The 24,557-nt window shown below is 46.4% G+C and overlaps 1 protein-coding gene and 1 pseudogene across 4 annotated transcripts in view; one reads left to right on the top strand and one right to left on the bottom strand.

Annotated features, from left to right (window-relative positions):
• Nucleotides 1-156: 156 nt before the first annotated feature.
• SMCO4 (single-pass membrane protein with coiled-coil domains 4) overlaps nucleotides 157-24,557 on the top strand; it is a 65,057-nt gene continuing 40,656 nt past the window's right edge. Inside the window, exon 1 of one of the 4 annotated variants that reach the window (XM_055283262.2) lies at nucleotides 157-350. The gene's annotated coding sequence lies outside the window, so the exon portion shown is untranslated. Of the gene's footprint in view, nucleotides 351-18,568; nucleotides 18,588-24,557 lie in introns of those variants that run through there. The other 3 variants (XM_063642035.1, XM_063642032.1, XM_063642033.1) reach the window with 3 other exon arrangements.
• On the bottom strand, nucleotides 7,461-8,187 carry LOC129484766 (signal recognition particle 14 kDa protein-like; annotated as a pseudogene).

Raw genomic sequence — 24,557 nt, 5'->3', positions numbered from 1 at the left:
CCGGAGGAAGCGCGCTGAGCCTGCAGAGGTGGTCAGGGCGAACTTCCTGGAGGCAGCGGCAGCAGCAGGCCGGGCGAGAACCCAGGTCGCTCGGAAGCGGCAGTCTGAGCCGGGGACAGGGAAGAGGGGGCGGGAGCCGAGGCCCGGGCGGGGGCAGCCAGCGAGTTAGGGTTAGGACGGGAGGATTCGGCTTCCCGGCGGCAGAGGGCGCCTGGCGCTGCGGTCCGGCGCGCCAGAGCCGCCCGCGCGGGCGCCGAGAGGAGAAGCGAGGCGGGGAGCGCAAGCGGCGGCGGCCACTGCCACGTATTCCCGGCAGTGGTGGCGGCGGCGGCGGCGGCGCCCGCGGGCAGGTGGGCTGGGAGCGGCGCGGTGGCGGCGGGGCGGGCGAGCCGGCGGGCGGGCGGGGGGCACCGGGCAACGGGCGGGGGTGCGGCGCCGGGACAGCGCGGTTCCCGCCACACCGGCTCCGCCTCCGCGCAGTGCTGCCGACCCAGGCCCGGGCGCCCGGCGGGTCCCGAGCGCAACTCGGGCGGGCGGGGTTGGGGGCCCGAGGGACTCGAGCTCGCCAGCCCGTCGCGGCTCGAGACGCTGCATCCCGGTTGCTGCGGGGCCGGGGCTGGGAAAAGTTGGGGCGGACCGCGAGCCCGCGGGGCCGGGCGGGAAGTGCGGGTGCGGGGCGGACTCAGGGGCCAGGGGACGCAGTGCAAAGGGCTCGGGCCGGGGCGCCGGGAGGGCCCCGTACGGGAAGGCAGGAGACGCGGGTCCTTTGAGGACGCCGAGAAAGGGGTGCGCTCAGGGTCTCTGGGAGTGGACAAGAGTCCGGCGGGGGGGCCTTGCGGGTGAGAAGGGTCGGAGCCTGGGGGTCGCGGAGTAGAGGTGAGGCGGGGGCGGGATAGAGCCTTCCTCCTCCTCCGTTCTGTCGGGGCCGACCCTGAGACCGGGGGCAGGCTCTGAGCTGGGGACGCCTATGGCATCTGAAGACCCAGTGGGGAGTTCCTGTACGGGGTGGGTGGAGGAGGGAGCTGAGCGTTGCTTCCTCTGCCGCCGGGGCCGACTACCGCCCCTCCCCAGCGGCCAGATTCACCTCAGACTGCAGTGCTTTTGCCCTGAGGAAGTTGAGGAGGGACAGCTGAGCGGATGAGATGTTTGGGGTGTTCCAAGATGAGTGGGATTAGGCTGCATGGTATCACGACTATCTCCGGGAGCTGTCAGAAAACACTCCCATGTCCTCATACACCCACCCATCCGCTCCTCCAGTCAGTACTGCCAAGCTCCAGGCTCCCTTACTCTTTAAGTGACACCTCTAGGTCCCCAGAGCCCAACAGCGCATCTGCTCACAGCTTCGAGGGTGGCAAGGGTGGAAGACACGGCCTGCTAGTGTCTGCGTAGGTTGATGCTTTCAGAAACAAGTGGTTCTGGAGGTGCTGGATGCTTTATTAGAACAACCTATGTGGAGCCCGTTGACAATGCAGATGACTCATGTTGGCTTTTTTTTTTTTCCCTTTACAAATAAACTTTGTATTCGACACCAGTATGCCTGGTCATTTGCAGCAGTGATACAGCAAGAGACCCATAGTGGGCTTCTTGAGCCCTTATTCTCGTCCTAGATGTGTTAGCAAGAAGTTTGACCTTGGATGAGTCACTTGCCCTCTCTGGACTTCTGTTTTCTTATCTGTCACATGGGGTATAAAGAGGGAGCTCGACAGTAGACAGGAGTAGGTTTCTGAGGGACACAGTGAAATCTTTTTTCTTGTAAGGCTGGATCAGCCACACAAAATAAGCCTCAGCCTGTTCTTATAAAGAAATGAGGTTAGATTTAAAAGAAAATATGAGAAGCAAGAAATACTGCAAAAAGCAAAACAACAAAAAACTAATAGTAGTTGATACTAGATTTACAACATGAATACTGTTCTTATGCTTGCAGTTAGTGTACTTGGTTGTCCAGCTGTCTACTATAAAGTTGCTCATTGTGCTTAGAAAATGTGTATTTCACCTGTGGACCCGAACTTTTTCTTATTTTTTAACCTTCAAGCTTGGAGTGGACGCTCAAGCTTGGAGTTGGATTGGTCCTGCTGGGGTTTGTCTGAAGAACATCCTCAGGGTCTCTCATTGCATAATATTATAGGTTTCCTTCCGTCTGACTGATGCTGGGGTCCTTGTACAACTGTGCTTCTGCCATCTTTTCCATTCTGGCTTGAGAAGTGGTGAGCTGGTTCCTCTTGCCTCTGGCATGTCCAGACTTCTCATTTCTTTTCAAATGAGTGTAGTAAAAGGCAAGCAGTGCATTAGATGCAGCACATTAAAAATTGCTCCAGGCAATCATCTGTGTCCCCTCCACCCCGCTCCTGTCCCCTAGACCCCCTGGGAAACTTCTCACTAGAACTTCCTGGTCATAAGCTGGCCTTGACATTTTGGATACTGAGGGCCATCACAGCATTGAAATGACTTGGCCAGGGTCACACCACACATTAATGATCAAGCCATGGTGCTGGAAGGAGAGGAATTTTTTGTGTGTGTGTATTTTATCATAACTGAATGTTCTTGTTCTTGTCCATTAGTAGCTTTCAAAATCCATATTAGGTTTGACCACATCATTTTCAGTAATCCTTTTTTGTCAGCTTTTTGGAAGCTGCAGTTAGTGGTTATCTCTGAGTTTGAGGTAGTGGTATTTTATTATTACACAATTATTTCCAAAAATTTTTTTAAACTCCTTTTCAGACCAGATGAGGTAGTGTTAAAAATAATATCTTCTCCAACAAGTAAAGGCTTGATTAATTAGGTTGAGTCTTTAAAATATCTAGTGTTTGTGTGTGTATAAATTTTACTTTGAGAAGTATTAATAAAAATCATAATCGTCACCATTTGAGCCCCTGCCATTGAGCAGGCATTGTGAGGTAGGAGTGAGCATCATTTTACAGGAGAGAAAACAAAGCCAAGAGACTCTGGTACAGCTGTCATGCATAAGTTACTGATGATCTTTCAATCCATGTACCATTTTGTTAACAGTGGAAAAGGAATTCTCAGCTATCCTACAGGGTTGTGCTAGTTAAATGAGATACTGTATGTGAAGAGCAACAAGTAAACTATAACGGGCTCCCTAACCCAGCACATTTTAACATAAGCACTTGTGGACTCTGGAAGCAGTGTGGTGAAGTGGTAAGTTCAAGCGTCTTGGGAGTCTGGCAGGCCTGGGTGTAAATACTGAACCTGCTGCCTGACCTCTCTGAGCCTGGTTTCCACGTGTGTAAAATCAGGATAATACTGTCTGTCTTACATTCAATGAAATGTACCCGCTAATTGCAGTGGGTTCTGAGTAAAGGTTGGCGTCCACTCCTTTCCCTTGCACACAGGTACTTGGGTCAATGGGATTGAGTAAGTCTTTCAGCAGTTGTCCTCAGGGGGAAAAGGCTTAAAGTACTTTTTGTACTTATCAATGATTCTTCTAGCCTTTTTGCCTTCCCACCCTAAGCCCCAGCACGCGCAATGAATATTCCAGGGCCTGTGATTGTCTTGTCCAAGGGAATTGAAAAAATTGTAAGCCAGAAAGGACAGGTCTTTGATAGAAAGTTGAAAATGGATGTGGCTGGTTTCCCTTTGCCCATTTTGTGGCCTTCTTCCTTTTTTTTTTTTTTTTTTAAATTAATTTTGTTGGACAGGGAAAAGATAAAGAATTCAGGGGGTTCTAGCTGGAGGGGGGCCCTGGAAGAGCCTATAGTGTAGGGCAGCTAGAGGGAGGAGTGGGCTGGCTGATGGTCAAAGCTAGAGTTTGGTGTGGGGGAAATTTCTGTTAGATGCAGAATTTGGCTAAATATGGGACCAGTTTCCATCTAGTCCTTTAAGGCCCTCTTTTGGGACTTTGAAGTTTTTGTGCTCCAGGCAGATTTTGACTGGTTGTGGTGGCATCACAAATGAGTTTCCATAGTAAATTGTATGCTGAAAGGAAATGAAATTCCAAGAGGGTGTTTGTTGTGACTGATGCCAGAATTTCCTCTGAGAATTTTATTAACATTCAGTCTATGAAAGTACTTCTTAGTTCTCTGAAGATAATAATTAGGAAATAGTTTTTAAAAAGTAGAAGTGTCATCTTTGTGAGCTTTTGGAATGTCATCTTCCTAAATCTTTGGAGCAAATGAGCCTCAAAACATCACAGAGACTATATTTTCTTCCTAAATGTAATGTTTTCCTTCTCTTCCTGTTCTTTCTGTCCTCCCACATTATTTTGATAATGAGTTAATTTTGGTTTCTTTCACATTGTGGTGGCCTAATTTTTAAATTTATGACCCTTCATTTTTAGATCTTGCATGTATTTTTTTTTTACCCTTGAGTCAATTCTCAATCATTATGAAGAGCTGGTATAGCAAGGTGGGAAAGAGAGAGGACCCTGGAGCTAGGTTGGTGAGATCTAGGCTCTTTAGAACTTGGATTCGGTCCTCACAGTAGCTCTGGGATGCTGATCATGCTATTCCCAACACATAGATGTGGAAATGGGTGCAGAAATACATGTGTGTTCACATAGCCAGCAAGTGGTTAATCTAAGTGTCACTGTAATGATCTGTAGGACTCCAAAGCCCATGCTTCCAGCTGGAAAGGCAGGCAGGGGCCTTGCATGCTGTGCCAGGGTTGGGACTTAGTCCTATAGGCAGAGAGGGTCAGGTCTGTATTCTAGAAAGGTATCTCGGTGGCTGTCTGGAGTTTTGAAGGGAAGCAAGTAGAAATTAGAAGTAGAGAAACTAGTTCATTAAAGTAATATCTGAGAGATGATGAGGGCCTGAACGGAAGACATTAAGACAGTGGCAGTGGTGGCAGAGAAGAGGGGACTTGTTGGAATCCATAGAGCTTAGTGCCTTTGGATACTAGAATTGCAACATCCCTTTCCATTTCAGGTCTGATGCCCCAGGGATGGGTGTTGGAGATGCTGACTATGTACAGGTTAAAAGCAATCTCTGCAGAAACCAAAAGTACCTCCTTTGGTCTCTGCTAACAGCTAGAGAAAGGTGGCTGAGCACAGTCCGAAAGGGCCTTCCCTTCTCTGTGCCCCCCAGCCGTATGATTCCTAACTTTCCAGGAGCATCGCAGAGGATGGAAGTTGGATTCCTCAGACTGCATTTTGGGAAATGCTAGTTTGAGCAGTCAAGGTTAGAAGTGTGGAAGGGAAGACGCCTTCCTGGGGTGTTGTCTGCATACCCCTCTTCTCTGGTGGCACAGGGGACCCACTGGGGTTTGGTCCTCAGTTTTGGCTGTTCCATAAGAGTTGATCTGCCCTAGATGGGGTTAACTTGTGGTCACCAAACTTGCAAGGGTTGACTGGGAAGCAGGAGTGGCAGTGAACATAATGGCCAGCCCCAAGAGGAGTTGAGGCCAGCCTCCTCTGACGGGTGCAGTCTCTGTGGGGCGCCAAGCCATGCTCAGGGGAGCGGGCGTCAGAGCCCAAGGAGATGGTTGACTGGGGTCTGTATGTCCTGTCATTGGTAGGACTCACTGTTGCCATGTCAGGAATATACTGGTTTTGTGCCCTCTCCCCTAGTCAGTGCCAGACGTGGTAATAAACTTGCTTTTGGGCTTCCGTTTTTCCAAATTGTGCAACATCCCTGCCCTTCTGAGAGTTTGTGCTGGCTCTGGTCAGGCCGGAGGTCAGGTGGTCAGATTCTGGCTTTATTTGGGCTGTGTTCTCGCTGCTAGGAGGAAGCCAGGTTACCTCTGTTGGACCTGCCTGCTCCCAGCATCTCCAGCCACAAGCTGTCTCTGTCGGTGAGTCACTCCATGCAAGAGTCTGCTCACCCACTTTCTGCTTGATGTTTACACCTTTCCCTCAAAGAGGGAACCTCTTCTCCTTGTTCTGAGGGCACTTCTCGGCAGTCCCCTAGAGTGTCCAGTTAGTTTCTTTTGTGGGGTAAGAGCCCGTGCCAGACAGGTACACGTTTTAATGGGAGAAGAGCATTTCTGCCTGTGGATATGAGCTGTCATGCCTACCTCTTGAACATTATGTCCTGAGCAAAGCCCTTTTCTCGTTCTTTTTGCTTCATGTTTAGGTGCGTGTTTGGGTGTGTTTGCTTTAATTATTACTGGGAAGCAAAAAAGATATTTATCAAATGTTTAAATCTATAGCAGTGTCCCTGCAAGCAGGAAGAATAAGTATATATTTAGCCAGGATATCATTGATTTATCACCTTTTTTTCCATTTTGTTCCTGTTTTGTTGGCAGAACCACCTGATTTGTATACTGGTTCAGTTTGGATTTCAGTAGTGAATGTGAAAAGATTCCTGGGCTGTTTGCCTAAGTGGAGGGACTCGAATGAGTGGGCTTCAGGGCTGCCAGTCTTGGCTGTCCCTGCAATCCCAGGAGCCTGGCACATGGTGCCTTTGTCAGGAAGGTGGAGTTTGGCCAGGCCGTTTCTTTGGCTTTGCCTGGGAGCAGCTCTGTTGGTGACAGTGGAGGCCTCCCTCTGCCGTGGGAAAGGGAATTCTCTCTTGATTCTGGTTTTGGCTTATTTCTCATCCTATGGGGATGAAAGGGAGGAAGGCCCCAGAACTAGTGAGTTTTGGTGATGGGTAGGTTCAGGGTAGGACTGGTTTGCAGCTTCCACAGAGCTTTTACAGACATTTTCCTTGCATCCCACATTTTCCTTCTTCCCTGTTAGTCCCAATTCAGTCTGTCATCAGTACCGCAGAAATTGGCTTGAACTTTGTCAGTCTTGGGAAGACCTGGAAGTGCAGCATAGAAACCTGTTCAAATTGGTGCAGCAATTCCACATCAGCATAAGTAGCTTGTTTTGGTGGTGGTGGTGGTTTTTTAATCAGTTTAGGTGCTTTTTTTCTGAAATCATATAAGTAATATGCAGATGTATTCTCCTGCAGCCTGCCCTCGCATTTAAATAGTGCAGAAGGACACAGCAGACTCATCACATTCCCCTTCACCCAGCACCCCTCCCCAGGTGCCACCTCCTCCAGGTCCTCAGAGATAACCAGTGTTAGCAGTTGGATCCGTGTCCTCAAACTGTCAGCCTGTATACACAAATACGCTATGGTTTTCCTTCTTTTAGAAGCATAAATCTGATTGCATCATACTGCTTTTTTCACATAGTATATCTTCGAGAGCTTTTCATGCATGTAGCTCTTCTCTGTTCTTTTATTTGCCTACAAAATATTTTCCAGTGTAGGTTTGTCATAATTTATGAATTGGTCCCCTATTGATAGACATATAAACTAACTCATTAGTTTTGCTATTATATCTTCATTCATACATATTAGTATGCACATGTTTCTCTAGGAGTAGAATTGGCATGTCAAATGTTAAATTCATTTAAAATGTTACAGCAGTACCCATACTATGCTCTCAAGAGATGTGCTGGTTCTTGTTACCAGTAGTGTATGGGCTGCCATTTTCCTGGGTGAAAGAAATGGATCATTGTTCAGTAGGCATTTCGTTTATTATTGGTGAGGTTGTGAACCTCATCATTTGGCTTTTTTTTTTTTTTTTGATAAACAGACATGTTTAGTGATAGCTTGCTCTTCACAGAGATGTCTACAGAGACTTTTAATCTATAATCCAGGAGTGTATAACCGTGCAGCACAGACCAATTATCCAAATGCAAAATAAACTAGATTCTTACCACAACTATCCTATAAACACTGCAACTATTTTTTCCAAAAGGACCCTAATCTTAGGTGAAAACACCTACTGTGGGGGAACCAGAAACCTAGCTATGTGGCCAAAAGGAAAAAATAGCAATTCAGTGGTTAATTGGTGAAAGCAGGAAATGTATGCCTTTTACTGTGCTGCTGTTGCTGCTGCTGTTGCTGCTGTTGCTACTGCGGCAGGTGCTCCTGCTGCTGCTGCTGCTGCTGCAGCTACTTTGGTCTTCTTAGTTTTGTTCTTTTTGTCTCTCTTCAGCCCATCCATGTTAGCTCTCAGGAGGTTTGAATAAGCCATCTGAAACTTACTCACTTCTTTGGAGCCCACCACAGTGCTGATCATCTTTTTCCCATCGGTAGCTCTTAACAGACACTTGTTGTCTGCAGGCTCAAAGCCCTCCACAGTACCTTTCTTTGGAATGGGTTTGGTTTGACCGTCATACTTCTTTAAGGTGATATAGATGCTGCCCGACGTCTGGCACTTCTAGAAGAGTCTGGTCAGCTCCATCAGGAACTGCTCGCTCTCCAACAACACCATCACAGCGATGCTGGCTCGACTACCTCTGCTTAAGCCCCTAGCAATGAGAGCCGGTCATTTGGCTTCTTGATTCTTATTGCTGAGATTGTAGACATTAAAAGTGGTGGGTGCGTAGCAACTATAGAAGAGGAGGGAACCAAACCCTCAAGGACCATGGCTCAGCTCAGGCTGGTGTGAGCGTCATGCCACCAGTGGTGGCATCATGGTACCTGGAAGCAAGAGCTCCTGGTTTCACATTCTTTATTTCTCCCGGATGCTAGGTATGGTAATAGGACATTTTAATTTTGGTGTAACTTGCCAGAGTATTTCTCCAAACCTTTCATCTGAGTAATCAAGGGTCCGTAAGTATTAAGATCAGTCTGTCCTGTGCTGCTGAGGCGTGGATTGGAGACTGGGGAGCGGCACTGGGAAGACACTTAAAGATTGTGTGCTGGAAAATCAGGCACTGTTGCTTCTGGAAAAGCCTCTAGGAATGTGGGGTAAAGCAGATCTTTTCTTCTAGTTGTGTGTGATTATTCCCCCTTTCCTGGCTTGCTATGGGAATATTGTGGTGCTTTGACCCTTAGCAGGATGCTCTGGGGAGAAGTGATGACTTCTTAGAAGGTGTTTGAGGGTTGTGGCACAATGGGCTGGTAGAGAAGGCGTCTGGTGACTTCCATGAATAGGCTGATCCCGGGGCCCTCCCTGCAGGCTGGGCTGCCCAGTGGACACAGTGGGCTTCAGAAAGCCCTGGCTTACTGGACCACAGAGTCCTTTACCTATTGCTCAAAGGGGCAGAGAGCAGGAGTGATGGAGGGGGAACCCTTGGGAGACGAAGGGACTGCAGAGTTGAGCCACACTGGACTCAGCTCCCATTCAGCACCTTAAGGGTGTGTGACTTGAGCAGCTATCTCCCTGGGCCTCAGCTTTTCCCTGTAAGTTAGGAATAATAATTAGTACCTGCCTTACAGAGTTGTTGTGAAGATTAAAAGAATAATGTTTATAAATCTCTCAGCGTATTACCTAATTAGTACTTGGTAATTTTAAGTAACTCCACCTATTTGTGTTCCCTTTTCCATATATATATGGATCTCTCTCTCTCTCTATATATATATATATATTTTTTTTTTTTTATTTTTTTTTTTTGAGACGGAGTCTCGTTTTGTCGCTCAGGCTGGAGTACAGTGCCGCGATCTTAGCTCATTGCAACCTCTGCCTCCCAGGTTCAAGCAATTCTCCTGCCTCAGCCTCCCTAGTAGCTGGAATTACAGGTGTGTGCCACCACACCTGGCTAATTTTTGTATTTTTAGTAGAGATGGGGTTTCACTGTATTTGTTGGCCAGGCTGGTCTTGAACCCTTGACCTCAAGTGATCTGCCCACCTTGGCCTCCGAAAGTGTTGGGATTATAGGCGTGAGCCACCACACCCGGCTAATAACTGTTTTAAAATGAGTGACTACATATTACATTTGCATATTACATAAGTAGACTTAATCTGGTAATATTAAAGAGAAGAGGTCAGGAGATTAGTAGCTGTTGGGGCAGATGAGGGTGGGGGCTATGGGAATTAAAAGGGATGAAGGTGGGAGGCTTGGGTGGAGGCCTTAGGGGCGGCAGGAGAGCTGAGTTGGGATGTTCTCTTCCAATACCATTGCTCCTGCAGAAACCCCTCCTTTGTGCACACCAGAGCCCCACACGCAGAGGCCTTTTCCCTTTTTTTAGATAGACTGAGGGCTAGGGGATTGCTAGTGCAACTTCTACCCTTTATTTCGAGGTGGCTGAGTGAGGCCCTCAAAGCCAAAGTGTCTGCCTCAAGCTACACAGCTGGCCAGGACAGAGCACAAGTAGGCCCAGCTCTCTGTGCTCTGGGGAGTTGAGATTTCTTTCCCTTCTTCCCTGCACTGCCGTGCGTTGCTTATAGCCGGATGCAGGAAAGAGACATGGTGTTAGGCACTTTACAAAGATCTGCCGTTTACTTCTCCCAAGGTTCTTGTGAGATGAGGTTGAGATATGCATATTCTTCTATTCCTGCAGTGCCAGCCACAGGTTGATGTCTGCTGGTTTCATTCCCCTGGTCACCTGTAATCAAGGGGAGGACAAAGACTGGATCCTGCTCCCTGTTTCCCACCATACCATGTATGTCGTTAGTTTTTCCTGCATGGAGCAGCTCTCCTGGGGACTGGTGTGGCAGTCAGTATTATTTATCGAATAAATGAGCAAGATCCAATTCAGTCTTTCCCTGGCTCTCATGTCTCTGAAGTGAGAACATTTGCCTCTCTGTTTGGCCCTCTGGGATTAGTATAGCACCCCTGCCTGCCTTTAAGCTTATCCTCCTTCACTCAGAATTCATTCAGGAAATACACTGTTCTAGGTGTTGGGGATTTTACACCGAACAGAAGGAGCCAAAATCCTGTTCTCATGGGGCCTATTTTCTAGTGAGGATGACAGACGATAGTGATTAAAATACATGACATGTTTATTAGGTTCCCAGGGCCGCTGTAACAAAGTGCCAGAAACTGAGTGGCTTAAACAGCAGGAGTATGTTTTCCCTTGGTTCTGGGGGCTCTGAGGGGAGTCTGTTCCATGCCTCCCTTCCAGCTTCTGGTGGTTGCTGGCTGTCCTTGGTATTCTTGGCTTGTGGGAGCATAGCTTCAGTCTCTGCCTCTGCTGTCTCGTGGCGTTCCCCTGTGTCTGTATATGAATCAGGGTGCTCCAGAGAGACAGAACCAATAGGACATAGACAGATAGATGAGAGGGGATTTATTAGGGGAATTGGCTCACATGATTTTGGAGGCTGAGAAGTCCTGTCACAGGCCATCTGCAGGCTGGAGAACAAGGAAGGCTGGCAGTGGGACTCCGTCCAAGTCCAAAAGCCTCAGAACTAGGAAAGCTGATGGTGTAAGTCTCAGTTTGAGGTTGAAGACCTGAGAACCTGGGGGTTTGGGGGCAGGATGTGCTGGTGCAGGTCTTTCTTACTCAGCTGACTGATTCAAATGCCAGTCTGTTCTGGAAACATCCAGATGATGTAGTACTTTACTAGCTTTCTGGATATCTTTTAGTTCAGTCAAGTTGACATCTAAAATTAACCATTACAGTCTGTGTCTCTGTTTTCTTATAAGGACACTAGTCATTGGATTAGGGCCCACCCTAATCTAGTATGACTATGTGAACTCTGAATATCTGAGACAGGTCTCAATCAGTTTAGAAGTTTATTTTGACATGCGCCTGTGACATGCACCTGTGACACAGCCTCAGAAGGTCCTGATGACATGTGCCCAAGGGGGGTCTGAGCACAGCTTGGTTTTATACATTTTAGGGAGGCATGAGACAATCAGTGTATGTAAGATGAACATTGGTTTGGTCCAGAAAGGTGGGACAACTCGAAATGGGGCAGGGGCTTCCAGCTTATAGGTAGATAAGAGACAAATGGTTGCATTCTTTTGAGTTTCTGATTAGTCTCTCCAAAGGAAGCAAGCAGATATGCATTTATCTCAGTGAGCAGAGGGGCGACTTTGAATAGAAAGGGAGGCAGGTTAGCCCTAAGCTGTTCTCAGCTTGACTTTTCCCTTTAGCTTAGTGATTTGGGGGCCCCAAGATTTATTTTCCTTTCACAACTGCCTTTTTTTCAACTGTGGCAAAAAACCCCATAAAATTTACCGTCTTAACCATTTTTAAGTGTACAATATATTAATGTTACCTGTCTGTACATCACTATGCACCAGTATGACCTCATTGTGTTAGAGTTCTCCAGAGAAACAGAACCAATAGGGTCATGTGTATGTATATAAAGAGATTCATTATAAGGTGTTGGCTCACGTGGTTATGAAGGTTAAGAAGTCCTAAGAGCTGCAGTCAGCAAGTTTGAGACCCCAGAGAGCCAATGGTGTCAGTTCAATCCAGGTACTGAGGCCTTGAGACCCAGGAGAGCCAATGGTGTCAGTTCTAGTCCAAAAGCCAGCAGGCCTGAGACCCAAGAAGAGCCAGTTTCTCAGTTCAGGTCAGTCCAAAGGCAGAAAAGACCAATGTCCTAGCTCAAGCTTACATACACTGCAAGAGGAGTTCCCTCTTACTCAGGCTGTTTGTTCTGTTCAGATCTTCATTTGATTAGATGAAGTCCACCCAGATGAGGGAAGGCACTCTGCTTTATTCAGTCTACCCATTCAAATGTTAATTGTATCCAGAAAACACCCTCACAGACATATAAGGAATAATCTTTGGCCAAAAGTCTGGGCACCCATGGCCCAGTCAAGTTGACACATGAAATTAACCATCACACTCATCTTAAAATATTGTATCTGCAAAGACCCTATTTCTAAATAAGCTCGTATTCTGAGGTTCCAAGTGGACATGAGTTTTTTGGGGCTCTGTTCTGTCCAGGTGGTATGTGAGATATTGGTGACTGCTGAAAAGCTGGAAGAGTCCTGCAGCAGAGGGGAAGGTGAGGTGGTCAAGGAGGGCTTTGCTGGAAGGAATGTGTGCACTTCGGGCTGGAGAAGGGGGAGAGAGGGAGGAGCTGCTGTGTGGAGGAAGAGGATCCTGTGTGAAGGGGACAGCACAGGCAGAGGCCCTCAAGTGTAGGGACAGTACAATTTGAGTCCATTGTGTCAGGGGAGGAAAGGGAGAGGTTGGGAGTAAAGAAGAGGATGAGGATCAAGAGGTCCTTCTTTGCATGGACTGTGGCCTTTGCTCTAGTAAGATGGGAGCCACTGTTTTGCCTGTGAGCATGAATGAAAGCAGGTAGTGTGGGCCAGCTCACTGAGGACTTTTCTAAGTTCAGATGGATGTAGTTGAGCTGTGTGTGTGCCTAGATATTTTGCAGCAACTGTTTCTAGGCAGGTTTTTAAAAAATGTTAGTGCTGTGCTGACCCTTGATCCACCACCCTTTCCTTTCTGTATGCTTTTTACCTACCCACCCACCGACACATAAACCACAAACACGAAGAAGAGAGAGCAAACAGACAAGGCTGTGGTGGTAGGAATTGCTAGGAAATTGTGTGCATAGCTGCCCTGCTGTGAGCTGCAGGGCCTCACACATGTGAACTGGTGGGCTCTTCTCCCCACGACCCCTTAAGCCCTGGGCCTGCCTGGTGAACGCCATGCCTGCCATTCAGGTGGTCTTTAACCTGGGTAGATTTAGAAAATGCTGAGGTCAGTGTGCAAGCTATGTGGATTCTTCTGTGCTTCCAGGATTCTTCTGTGTATAAAATCACTATGCTGTGAAAAGAGTTGAGTCAGTTCCCCTGGTCAGCAGGCCACATTTGGCCTTGAAAACGTAGGACAGGCAGGAACATCCAAGAAGACCTTTGGAGACAGTGAGTAGATGGCTGTGTGGTCTTGGTACGCAGGCCCAGGGCCCTCTGCTGCCAGCCTTGTTACTGGCTTACAAAGTGTTCACACATTGGTGTTCTTATTTGTCATAAAAACACTTCAGTCTGCAATCTGAGTATTGGTCATTTAAAAAGAAGAAGGAACTCCAGGTGGAGGCTGGCCCTCAGCAGGCCTGGCCTGCTGGTCTGTGGCCTGTGCCGGTTCAGTTTGCCCAGTTACTGGGGGAATCACTACTTCAGATTCCTTGGCCTTGGAGTTAAAGGGAAATATCCTTATCTGGTTGACATTTAATTTCCTTTTTGCCTCCAAAGGAAGGGGCCTGGCCCTTGTGTAATGAGGGCTCTGGGGAAGTGGGCTATGAGGGGGCCTGATTTCAGACTCTCCTGCCTCCACTTACCAAGATAGTGCCAGAAGCAGCCTGCGTGGGGAGGTTATCTGGGAGGCCGATGTCATTGTGACCCCTCTGGGGAGCATCACTTTAGAAGATAATTATGTGTAAGTTGAGATGGAAATAGGATTCTCCAGTGCCAGGAGCAGCTGCTCTTCTGTAGTGTTTCAGGAGTTGCCTTTGGGGCCCCTCCTTCCTCCCAAACAAAACACACCCCTCCAAAATGAAAGTTGTGAAGACGATTCCTAGCTAGAAAAGTGAGTGTTACAAATGCGTTTTGTGAGTGTGTAATTCCAGAAGTTATTTTTAGGGTGTTCTTTCCTTAGCACATCAAAAGAGCTTCCTTAGAGGAACTGCCTTTTAAATTGCACAGCCTTTCTCTGCCAGAGTGCTACAGGAAGTTTTGACTCAGGTAGCGTTTCTTCAGAATCTGTGGAGGCAGGCTTTGCTTCCTTGTTATAGTTGGAACAGAAAGGCCTTGCCCAAGAGTGAGAGCCAGACAGGGCTCCATGTGTTCCCCTCCCATAAGACAGCCTCTTTGTCCTATGCCCAGGGGTGGCTTTTGTCTCCGCTGACATGCCCCCAGCATCTAGTAAATACGTACTTGTTGATGGACAGGATGTATTGGATGTGGGCCCTGACATCTTTGCTGGGCTCTTGAGTAGGCGGCAAGCTGCGATTTCACTTAGAACCCTGAGAAGTTGGTCTTCTGGTATCCAAATTGGGACTGGAACATTAAGTTCTGATTTCATCACTGCTGCCTTCGATAAGTTACTTGCCTCCCTGGGCCTCAGTTCTCTCATCTTTAACCTGGAGGGTTGGATGAAATGATTGGCATGGGGGTCTCCCTTCACCTCTCCACCCACTCTGGGCAGCCCCTTGCACCTGTCTCCCTGGTCACAGTGGCAGCTCCTGGAGGGTAGGCACAGGGAACATGAACTTTTTGTCCCAGCCAGCCTGACAAATACAGGGCTTCCCCAGAACTCAACGTGCTTCAGCCCTGGCGCTCCCTGATGGCCCGTCTGGCCAGACCCCCAGAGTTCTTGCTTTCTGGGTCAACTTGGAGGCAGAGACGAGCAGGTGGTGGAGGATTTGGCTAAATCTCCATTCTGGCTCTGGAGGCGGGTGTCTCCAGTTGCTCAACCTGATCTCCTTGTTCTTTTCTCAAGTTTCACACAACTTTTTATCCTTTCCTTGAACAAAGGCTTTTTATTTCTGGATGATGTTGTGAGAAGTTTTTGTATTTATAAGTAAGGCAGAAAAGAATGGATCATAAAAATTTTAAATCAATTACATTCCAAATTTGTTAAGAAATATCTATGTGTAGTAAAAAGACCATAAAGTACTTTATTTTAGTGGTCATCTCTGGATTTTCATATTATAGGAGGGTTTTTTAAGCATTTTTTTTTTTACATTGAGCATGTACTGTCTTTATAACTATTAAAATTATGATGAATAATAAACAGCTATTAGGATTTAGTATGTGCCAGACAATGCAAGAACTTGCCATTATAGTATCTTATTTAATTCTCACTGTGAAGCTATGACATTCCTATTTTAAAAAAACAAAATATACTGGGTGTGGTGACTTGTACCTATAGGCCCAGCTACTCAGGAAGCTGAGTTGGGAAGATCACCTGAACCCAGGAGTTTGAGACCAGCCTGGGCTACATAGCAAAACCCACCCTGTTTCTTAAAAGCAAACAAATATTAACCTAATTTTTGTTATTGTGGTAAAATATACATAAAAATTGCTTTTTTAGGCTGGTTGTGGTGTCTCATGCCTATAATCCCAGCCTTTTGGGAGACTGAGGCAGGAGGATCACTTGAGCCTAGGAGTTGGAGACCAGCCTGGACGACATAGTGAGATCCCACCTCTACAAAAAATTTTTTAAAAAATTAGTTATGCGTGGTGGTGTGTGCCTGTAGTCCCAGCTACTTAAGAGGCTGAGTTGGGAAGATCACTTGAGCCCAAGAGGCTGAAGTTGCAGTGAGCTGTGATCATGTCCCTGCACTCCAGCCTGGGTGACAGTGAGACCATGTCTCAAGGAAAAAAATTGCCTTTTCAACTATTTTTAAGTGTATAGTTTTGTGGCCTTAACCACATCCCCTGAGAGATCTTTTTTTGGGGGGGACCCCTTATGTGATAAATGAGGACGCTGAGACTTACAGAAACAAAGCTACTTGCCCAAAGTCACAGAGCTAGTCAGCTTCAGAGGCAGGATTTGAAGCCTGAACTGACATACTCAGAAAGGTCCCAGGTTCCTGGGATCTGTGGTATATAACAGTTGGAGTCCTTGATCACTTTCCTGCCTCTGCCCACCATTTGACTGTAGAAAGCCATTTGCTAGCGTACGTCTCTTTTTTGAAACTCTAGGGGTTGGATTGTGTGTGTTTGCCAGCGAGGTGGTGGTCAGCCCGACTTAGGATGTGTGGCTGATGCAGGTGCTGCCTGTAGGTGGATGCCAAGGTTGGTTTGTGAGCTCTGTTGTCTCGAGAAGGTTGAAGAGTGGGCTGCTGTGCTGAGAGGGTTGTGTGTCGGAATTCTGTCTCTAGAAGGTCCTCAGCAGTGCAGTGGAAAGGGCAGTGGCCTAGAGCTCAGATATGTGGCCTTGTCAGGTTTGGGTTATTTTGGAGAACACACATTGAACTTGGGAATTAGTCTGTACTTTAGTCCTGATTGTGCCGTGTGGTAGACATACTTTGGCTTCAATTTCCTCATTTCTCAGTGAGTGATAAAAATGCCTGTTCTACCTGCCTCCCAGGATGGTGGTGATGATTAAATGTCATGATGTGGGGAAAAAGTGCTAAGGAAACTACAGGGCTCTCAAGGAAGTTTCTCTGATGAGAATTTTGAGTGTACAATGGTGCGTGAGAAGAGTGGGGCTGACCTTGGAGATGTGAGGCGGATGGATGCGGATGTGAAGAGCAGCAGGTTTGCTTTATTTCGTTTTGTTTTTGGCACCAGCTTGTTTCCTGTACCATCACTTTGCTGGTGAAGTATAATGTTCCATTGTCTACCTAGTATTGTACTGCCTAGTGCTGAATGCTCTAGGATTTCACTGGAATTTGTCCCTGCCAAATTCCTTGGATTCACTCTCCCCAAAACTCTCATCTCTTTGGTGAAATGAGTTGTAATTTAGGAGATCATTCTGTAACTCTGTGGTGGTTGAAAGTACACAGCAACTTTCCCTGGTCTTGTCTGTCTTCCTAGTTTTTTTTTTTTTAGGAAATGTTTGTCTGTTTCTGTTCTCTAATCTTGAGCAGCCAAGCGTGTGAGTGGGCTGGAACCCAGTGGTCTGCCCCTGGGGAGGGGAGGGGAGCACTCCCTTGGGTGGTGCTTGCTCTTCATTGGACCTTTTCTGTGCTTGATGCTTTGTAGAACATTAAGGTACAGTAGGCAGAATCCCTTGTTTTATAGGAAGATATGTATACTCAAACCAATGAGTGTTAGGGATAGACAGCTTGAGAAGTCCCTGTCATGAGAGGTGTAACCCTCAGTCCAAGTGGATGAAGATGGATTATTGGGGATAGTCAGGATAAACTGTTGGCAGGACTTGTGACTTTTTGCTTTTTTACAACTGTTTGAATCAGCTCTTTCCAAGCTGGGGTTTCTGTCCAGCTATCCTGAGATAATTTCTTGAGTCATCACTGTTGTAGTGCACGTTTCATCTGACAGGAAAGCAGGGGCCCATGCAGGGCTCTGCTGAAGTCAGCAGCCCTGTCTTGTTTTTTGGCTTTGAGAATGGTACTCGAAGACAAAGTAGGTCACAGATATCTATTTTGAACTGAGTATGACTGGGCTGCATGGACATTTAATTTCCGGATCCAATCCTGTTGGTCGTGTTTGCGCAGGAGCTTGGCAGCAAGCACTCTCTGGTTGGTCGTAGGGTGTATTTATAAAGTGGGAAGAGTCTGGAGACACTGCAGTTCTCTATTCCTGCAGGAGAGCCAGGAGTGGGTGGGCTTCAAAACCCTTTAGGAAAGGGGAGAGTGGAATTTTTCCACCTCACTTCCTTAAATTTTCTGAAAATTGCTGATCCTCACTAACTTTATGGAACTTTTTTCTTTCAAGGAATCAAATTTAATTTTTACCCAATATTAGCTGGCCTCTGCTTCAAGTTGGATAATAGCTTCAATTGCTGTGTGCCTTGCCTTTTATTCACATTATCTCATTTAATCCTCACAACAAGCTCAGAACGTGGTTATTATTTTCTCCATTTTACAAAGGAAAAAACCTGACAATCAGTGGTGCAGTAATTTGCTGACAGACCCAGTGTGTAAGTAGCAGGGCTTGAGATTCAAACGTAAGATCTTCTGATCAGAGTGTGGCCTTTTGCTGCATAGCACAGTGGTCTCAGGAGCCCTGGGAGAAGGTGTTCTGGCCACAGTTGGAAGTGGCATCAGGAACCTGGGAGAGGGTGTTCTGGCCACAGCTGGGAGTGGCAGTACAGTAGTGGCTCCTTGGCCCACTTCCTTCTGGGCCTTCCTCTGCAACCTTCCTCTGAGTAGAGGCCAGCTGTGGGTGTTGGAGATGTGGGCTGCCCAACCCAGGGAAGCATCTGTCTTTGTGGAACTGGAGTTATGTTTTATGATGTCACTCTGGTATGACTGGATCACAGAATTCTGAGTTTATACCCTTTGTTGGATGTTTTCCTGTTTCACTATTTTTCTGTGGGTCCTTGCCCAAGACCTTGGATGAGTGCAGTAAGCAGGAGAGATCTGTGAGTTAACATAGGTGGGGACCGCATTGGATGCACCACTTCCTCTGTGTGCACCAGCGGTTAACCCACCATTCCTCATCGTCAGTACTCCGTGCCTTCCCTGCATTTTGGAGGACTAAACACTTTTGTAGCGGGGAGTGTGTGTTTTGCCTTTCTCTTCAGTTTGTCACCATAAGGGGCCAATCCAGGGGCCTGGCAGTAATGCTGCTGCTCCAGGTCATTTGTGTTTGTTGAGTGTCAGAGTTTTCAGGACTTTGCCCAGAAAGTCTTGTCCAGTGCTCCCAGGGAGTCGTCATCATCTCCATTTTACAGATGGAGATTCTTAAGGGAAGTCACTCTTAGGTAGCATACTTCTATACCATAGCTTCCCCTGTAAGTTTCATAAAACACAACCGAGGAGGTGTCTGTTTAAAATCAGCTTGTGTTCCGAAAGTGGAAGAATGTCCTCTTCAAATGTCCTGGGGCTCGCGTACACAGTGGGGTTCTCTTCTCCGTCAGAAATGTGTGGGCCCATCCTAGGTTCCCTCCCAGCCATTTCCTGGCTTTGTGAGCCTGAGCTGGTTACTGAACCTTTCTGAGTCTGTGTCCTATAAAGAGGCTGTGGTAAGATATATATGAGACAGTGTATGTGAGATCACCCAGGGCTCAATGTGTTGTAATTGCTTGTTTTTATTTTTCAACCAGGATGGCTTGAAGAAAACACGGATCTCAGCTACAGAGGCTGAGGCCTGAGAAACCCCCCTCCCCTGAAGGGCATTAGTAACAGATCTTCCCTGCACACTTCTTCCCCCAAAACAGGAGGGAGAGGATGAAGCTTAAAACCCCTATTTCAGCTAGAATCTTTCCAAGATTTTCTCATTCTTTTTGGTTTTGGAACGGGGTGCTGATATTTGCTTCATTTACTGGAAACCAAAACTAAGGAAGTCCATGTTAACCGCACAGCCTCTCAGAAATGCCCAGTTAAAAATGAGGAAAGGCCAAAATACGATTTTTAGAAAGCGGGGTATTTTAAATGTACATATTGGACGTGTCAGCACTTTTAGCACACACACTTTCACTGATTGTATAATTATCTTTAAAAGACTTAAAAAAACTAAATTTGAGGTTTTCTGGTCTCATTTCTTGTGGGGTCTTGCTCCGTTGCCCAGGCTGGAGTGCAGTGGCATGATCTCAGCTCACTGCAACCTCCACCTCCCAGGCTCAGGTGATTCTCTTGTCTCTGCCTCCCGAATAGCTGGGACTTGTACAGGCACGTGCCACCACATCCAGCTAATTTTTTATATTCTTGGTAGAGATAGGGTTTTGCCATGTTGCCCAGGCTGGTCTTGAACTCCTGAGCTCAAGCAATCCACCTGCCTTGGCCTCCCAGAGTGCTGGGATTACAGGCATGAGCCACTATGCCCGGTGTGGGCTCACCTCTTAAAAGACCTAATCAACGTCTAGTGGGTAAGTCTTACTTTTTGTTTTTTTTTTGAGACAGGGTCTCACTCTGTAACCCAGGCTGGAGTGCAGTGGCGTGATCACAGCTCATCTCCTGGGCTCAGGCAATTCTCCTGAGTAGCTGGGACAGGCAATCCTCCTACCTCGGCCTCCCAAAGTGCTGGGATTACAGGCATGAGCCACCGTGCTTGGCCAGCTCTTACATTTTTGGTCACTTAATGACAGACCTTTTTTCCCTTCCCCTCTCTCTCCTTTCCACATTAGTTTTTATGTTTGAGCCTAGACAAGTATAGGGGAAATTCCACAGGAACCAGCAAAGTGACCTGCAATTTTTGATCTTCGGGGTTTCCAATTTTGTTTATTTGCTGTGTGATCTTGAGCAATTCTCTTACTTCAGGTCTCAAGGAACTTAGCGTCTCGTAGGGGAGATAGAACTGGAGTTGATAGCCCTCTTATTGCTGTGGCTACAGACAAGAATTTTTGTCCTCAGTGTGGTGGCAGTGGTTTTTAAGTCTTTATGCGTTATAAATTAGAAGTTTGCAAGGTGTGGTTTTTGACGCTGAGGGAATTGCAAATGGGATCAAGGACTAGACTTCCCTGCATGAGACACTCTCACCAGACTCCCAGACTTCTGTTATACCACCTGGTGCAGTCAGTTACAGTTACCTGTTTACCTGGCCACCTGCCCAGCTTAACAGCAAGCTCTGCAATGGCAGAGACTTGGCCTGTGCCCTGTTATATCTTAGGCATCTTATGTATTGTACTTCCATGTGGAATACAGTGGATGCCTACATAAAATATTTGAAGGATTTCTAATCACTTAACATGGTAGCAGGCCTAGGGGCGGAATTGGCTACTGCCAGGTCCTCTGTTGCGTAAACTTGTCATGCCACATGACCAGACTTGTTTCCCTTCCCCCGAGGCCCACAGCCCCTCTGCTGAGAAAGACAGAACCAGTACCAGGTAGGTCCCTTGTAACAAGCCAGAGGGGTGAGTGGAATTATCTTCTGTTTTATAGACCAAGATCTGGAGAAGTCACATAGCTGACATGCCGGAGAGTCAGCATTTGAATGTGGGCCTGCAGGAGTCCGCTTTTTACACCCTTCACAAATCGGATATGCTGGTGCATCTGCCCCTGAGGACATATCCAGCGATACAAATCTTATTAACCTGATAGCCCAAGAAACTTAAACTAGGTCTGAGGAAGAACTTCCTGACATTTTGTTTTTGTTTTGTTTTAAAGTTTTTGCTAAAATGGGGCTAGAGTTGGGGCTTTTCAAACTGTTAATCACAATCCACAGTCACAGAATTGATTTAGTGGGTTGATACATTTTTAAATGTAATAGAACAGTGAAAAATAACAGTGTATGACACACAGTAAGGCTGTGTGTAGGTGCATCCCTCCCAGGCCATAATAGAAATACACTTCTGACTGTGGATCAATGATCAAAATATCTGAGAGAGAGATTATAGCTTCAATTGGTATTGGCTGGATTGCAAAGTCCTTCGCGGCAGGGATGTTCTGTCTGTTATGTTCCCTTCATCCTTAGTCCAGTACTGAGTACTCAGCTGATTGGTTGGTCTGTCTGGGAGAATTTGTAACAGTTCACCCCTCAGACTGGAAGAATAGTCAGAATGATGTTAAGGACAATTTGCAGAATACTGTCTCTGCAAGGAAATGACAGGTATTCTTACCCTTGCTTTGTGAATGAGGAAAGCAGAAAGACACCAAGGGTGAGAGTTAAGAGCTTGGGCTCTAAAGTCTGAGAAACCTGTGTTTGAATTCTGTTTGTGCAATGTCATGGTTGTGTGACTTTGGGTAACTTTTTTAAGCCTCACTTTGTCCATCTTTAGGCAGGGTATGATGAGGGCACCTACCTTAGGTATTGTGACAATTAGATGAGTTAGCTCAAGTTTAGTGGCTTTAGCACAGTGCCTGGCATCTGATAAGCAGTTAGTAAGCATTATCTGCTGCCCTTCGTTTTATGATTAAGAGAGATTAAGTGACTCATGTTGGGTCCCAGGGCACCAGCTAGAGCCAGGCCCACTGCAGGAGCCCCTTCTAGAGTTGCAGATCTGTGATGGTTATTGATCTTGAGCTAAACTTGTAGCTCTAATCTGTGGTTTGGCTGTGGCAGTGAAAGGAAGTGAATGTTGCAACAGAGCAGGTGTGTGCATACAAAGAGATGTCCTGGTTTTGCCAGTTAGAGAAAACAGTATCTTCCAGAGATATGGCTGCATGTGGCATCTGAGAATATAAATGTGACATTACTTAGGAAAGCCAGGTGCTTGTATTTTCATCAAAAACAAGTTTCCTAAAACTGAATATAGCAATTTATATGCTTAAACTTGTGGTTTTGTGTCTGGCACAGTGATAATTTTAGTGGAAACTCCAAGATTTGGTAAATACTGATTTCTGAAATCATTCACTGAGCCTAGCAGCACCACTGTGCACTTAGAATGAACTCCTTGAAAATATGTGACATGCTGAAGGTGCAAGGCCTGGACAGAAATCCCAAAGAGACTTGGTTTTGGCTTTAGCCCCTAATTTGCAAGTCTGGGTCTCTGTTCAGTTCTCTTTTCCAGGCTGGAGAGTCTTGAGTCTTCTTTCTCCTTAAAGTCAAAATAATTTTGTTCTTTATATCCCAAAGTGCTGATTATCTTTGTATCTTGATAGGAAAAGGTAGTATATATGAAAAATTACCTCATGGTCGAAACTTGCTGGTTTATACTTTAGTTGAAAGTAGCCTTTCTGCCTTGTTTGGAAGCAATATAGTTTAGGGATAGTTAAGTATAATGGTCAAGAGCAGAAACTTTTAGCTGGATTTAGGTTCCTGTCCTGCTTGTGCTTCCAACAAAGTGTTTGACTTTGGTGCCTTAACCCCTCTGCACCCCGTGTGTAAAGTGGGTTAATAAGAGAACTGCTACCTTGTAAGTTGTTGAGAGGATTAAACGGGGTAACATGTAAAACCCTCAATGCAATGTCTGCTCCTAAACTCTTCAGTAAATAAGAGCTGTTACCGTCATCATTGTAACCATGAGTATTATTAGTGGAAGGTCTTTCCAGGAGCCCAGAATTATAGACCTGGCTGTGCTGTTGCTAACAGTTGCCCTGGATATGTTGCTGAACTCCTAAACTTCAGGATTCTTTTCTCTGAAACGAGGGAGTTGTCCAGATGCCTCTAGTACAAACGTTCTGCCCCACCTGCAGCATGCTTTGTTTCTCATCAGGCCTGAGCGATGCCATCCGGGCTGCAAGGGTTTGAGTCCCCCTTTCCAGTAAGGACCTATAGTGGCTCTGCCAGATGTTGGCCCTGCTAACCTTTGCTTTTCTTTCCTTGATTTTATGTTTGTAGTGTAGCTTTCTTTTTCTGGCTCTGCCACATGACTCCTCATAGTTTTATATGTTTTTCTAGTGTATTCAGACTATAGGTCTGGCGTTGGAGTTAAGTCTCAGCTTGGGAGAGCTTCACACATAGGGGATATCACAAGTAAAGGTGAGCCCATCACTTTGCTGTTGACTTTTTAAATATGTTTGTGTCTGTAGCTGTCACATTCCCCAACCCAAGTACTGAGGACTGCCTATATCTGAGGCTGGCCATTGAGAGCCACTCATGAGAAAGGAATGGCTTTCCTGGATCCATAATAAGCTACCTTCTTGCTTTGTTTCCTTCCTTGCCTTGGTTTTAGTTCGAACTTTTAAAGAGCTCACCAGAGCTCATGTTTGTGTAATTTTACATTTTGCACATGCATCTTTGTTAGCCCCTACTTTTGCAAAAGATGGAGCTGTGGAGTTAATCTCTGGTCTGCCATTGATGTTTTAGGTTTATCTTGTTCTCTTGGACAGGCAGGCACAATGAATTAATTGAGTTGTTTTCAGCCCACTTCCTGCCTAACTGAACACCTGCCCAGTGAATGCTGCCAAGTCACTTGCCTATTACCTGATTTGCCAGCCATTCCTGTCATGTCAGTGTCTTGCTTGTATCCAAAGACTCAGTCTTGTCATTTGTAGTTCGCTTTCTGTGTTCTTCTGATAACTTTTTTTTTCATGTAATTTAAAGGTACTCGTGCATCCTCTTTTGTCACAGTCCCTCTGCATTCCCATCTTGCCACTGTCCTCCCGGTTAAGATCATTACTGACTAGGCCTCATAAAAATGCTGAAACACCAGATGTAGGACAAGGGCATACGTGCACCCTGGGTTGGTTCTGATGATTGCGTATCTTTCCCTTGGTCCCAGGCTAAGTTTCCAGCAAGCCATTCTTAAAGTAGTGCTGACGGTTTAGAACTAATTAGAAATAGTCTTTTAAGGGTTGGGACACAAGATGGTTTTTAAAAGAGTGCTGGCATTTTTTGACATTAGAGACTTGTATCTTTCCAAAGAGAAGAGTGGTCCTACTAAAAGTGAGAACCAGGGCGGGAATTCAGCTTTCTCTGATCACAGAAAGCCGCCCCTGTTAATGGCCTATGCTTGTCTTCTTGACTGTTTTCTTTGGTTGAAAAGTCTTATAGCCAGTCACATGGCTCCTAG

The sequence above is a fragment of the Symphalangus syndactylus genome, chromosome 6, assembly GCF_028878055.3.
Source record: "Symphalangus syndactylus isolate Jambi chromosome 6, NHGRI_mSymSyn1-v2.1_pri, whole genome shotgun sequence".
Classification (NCBI taxonomy): Eukaryota; Metazoa; Chordata; class Mammalia; order Primates; family Hylobatidae; genus Symphalangus; species Symphalangus syndactylus.
Note: the sequence above shows the minus strand (reverse complement) of the source record. Positions and strands in the feature narration are given on the sequence as shown.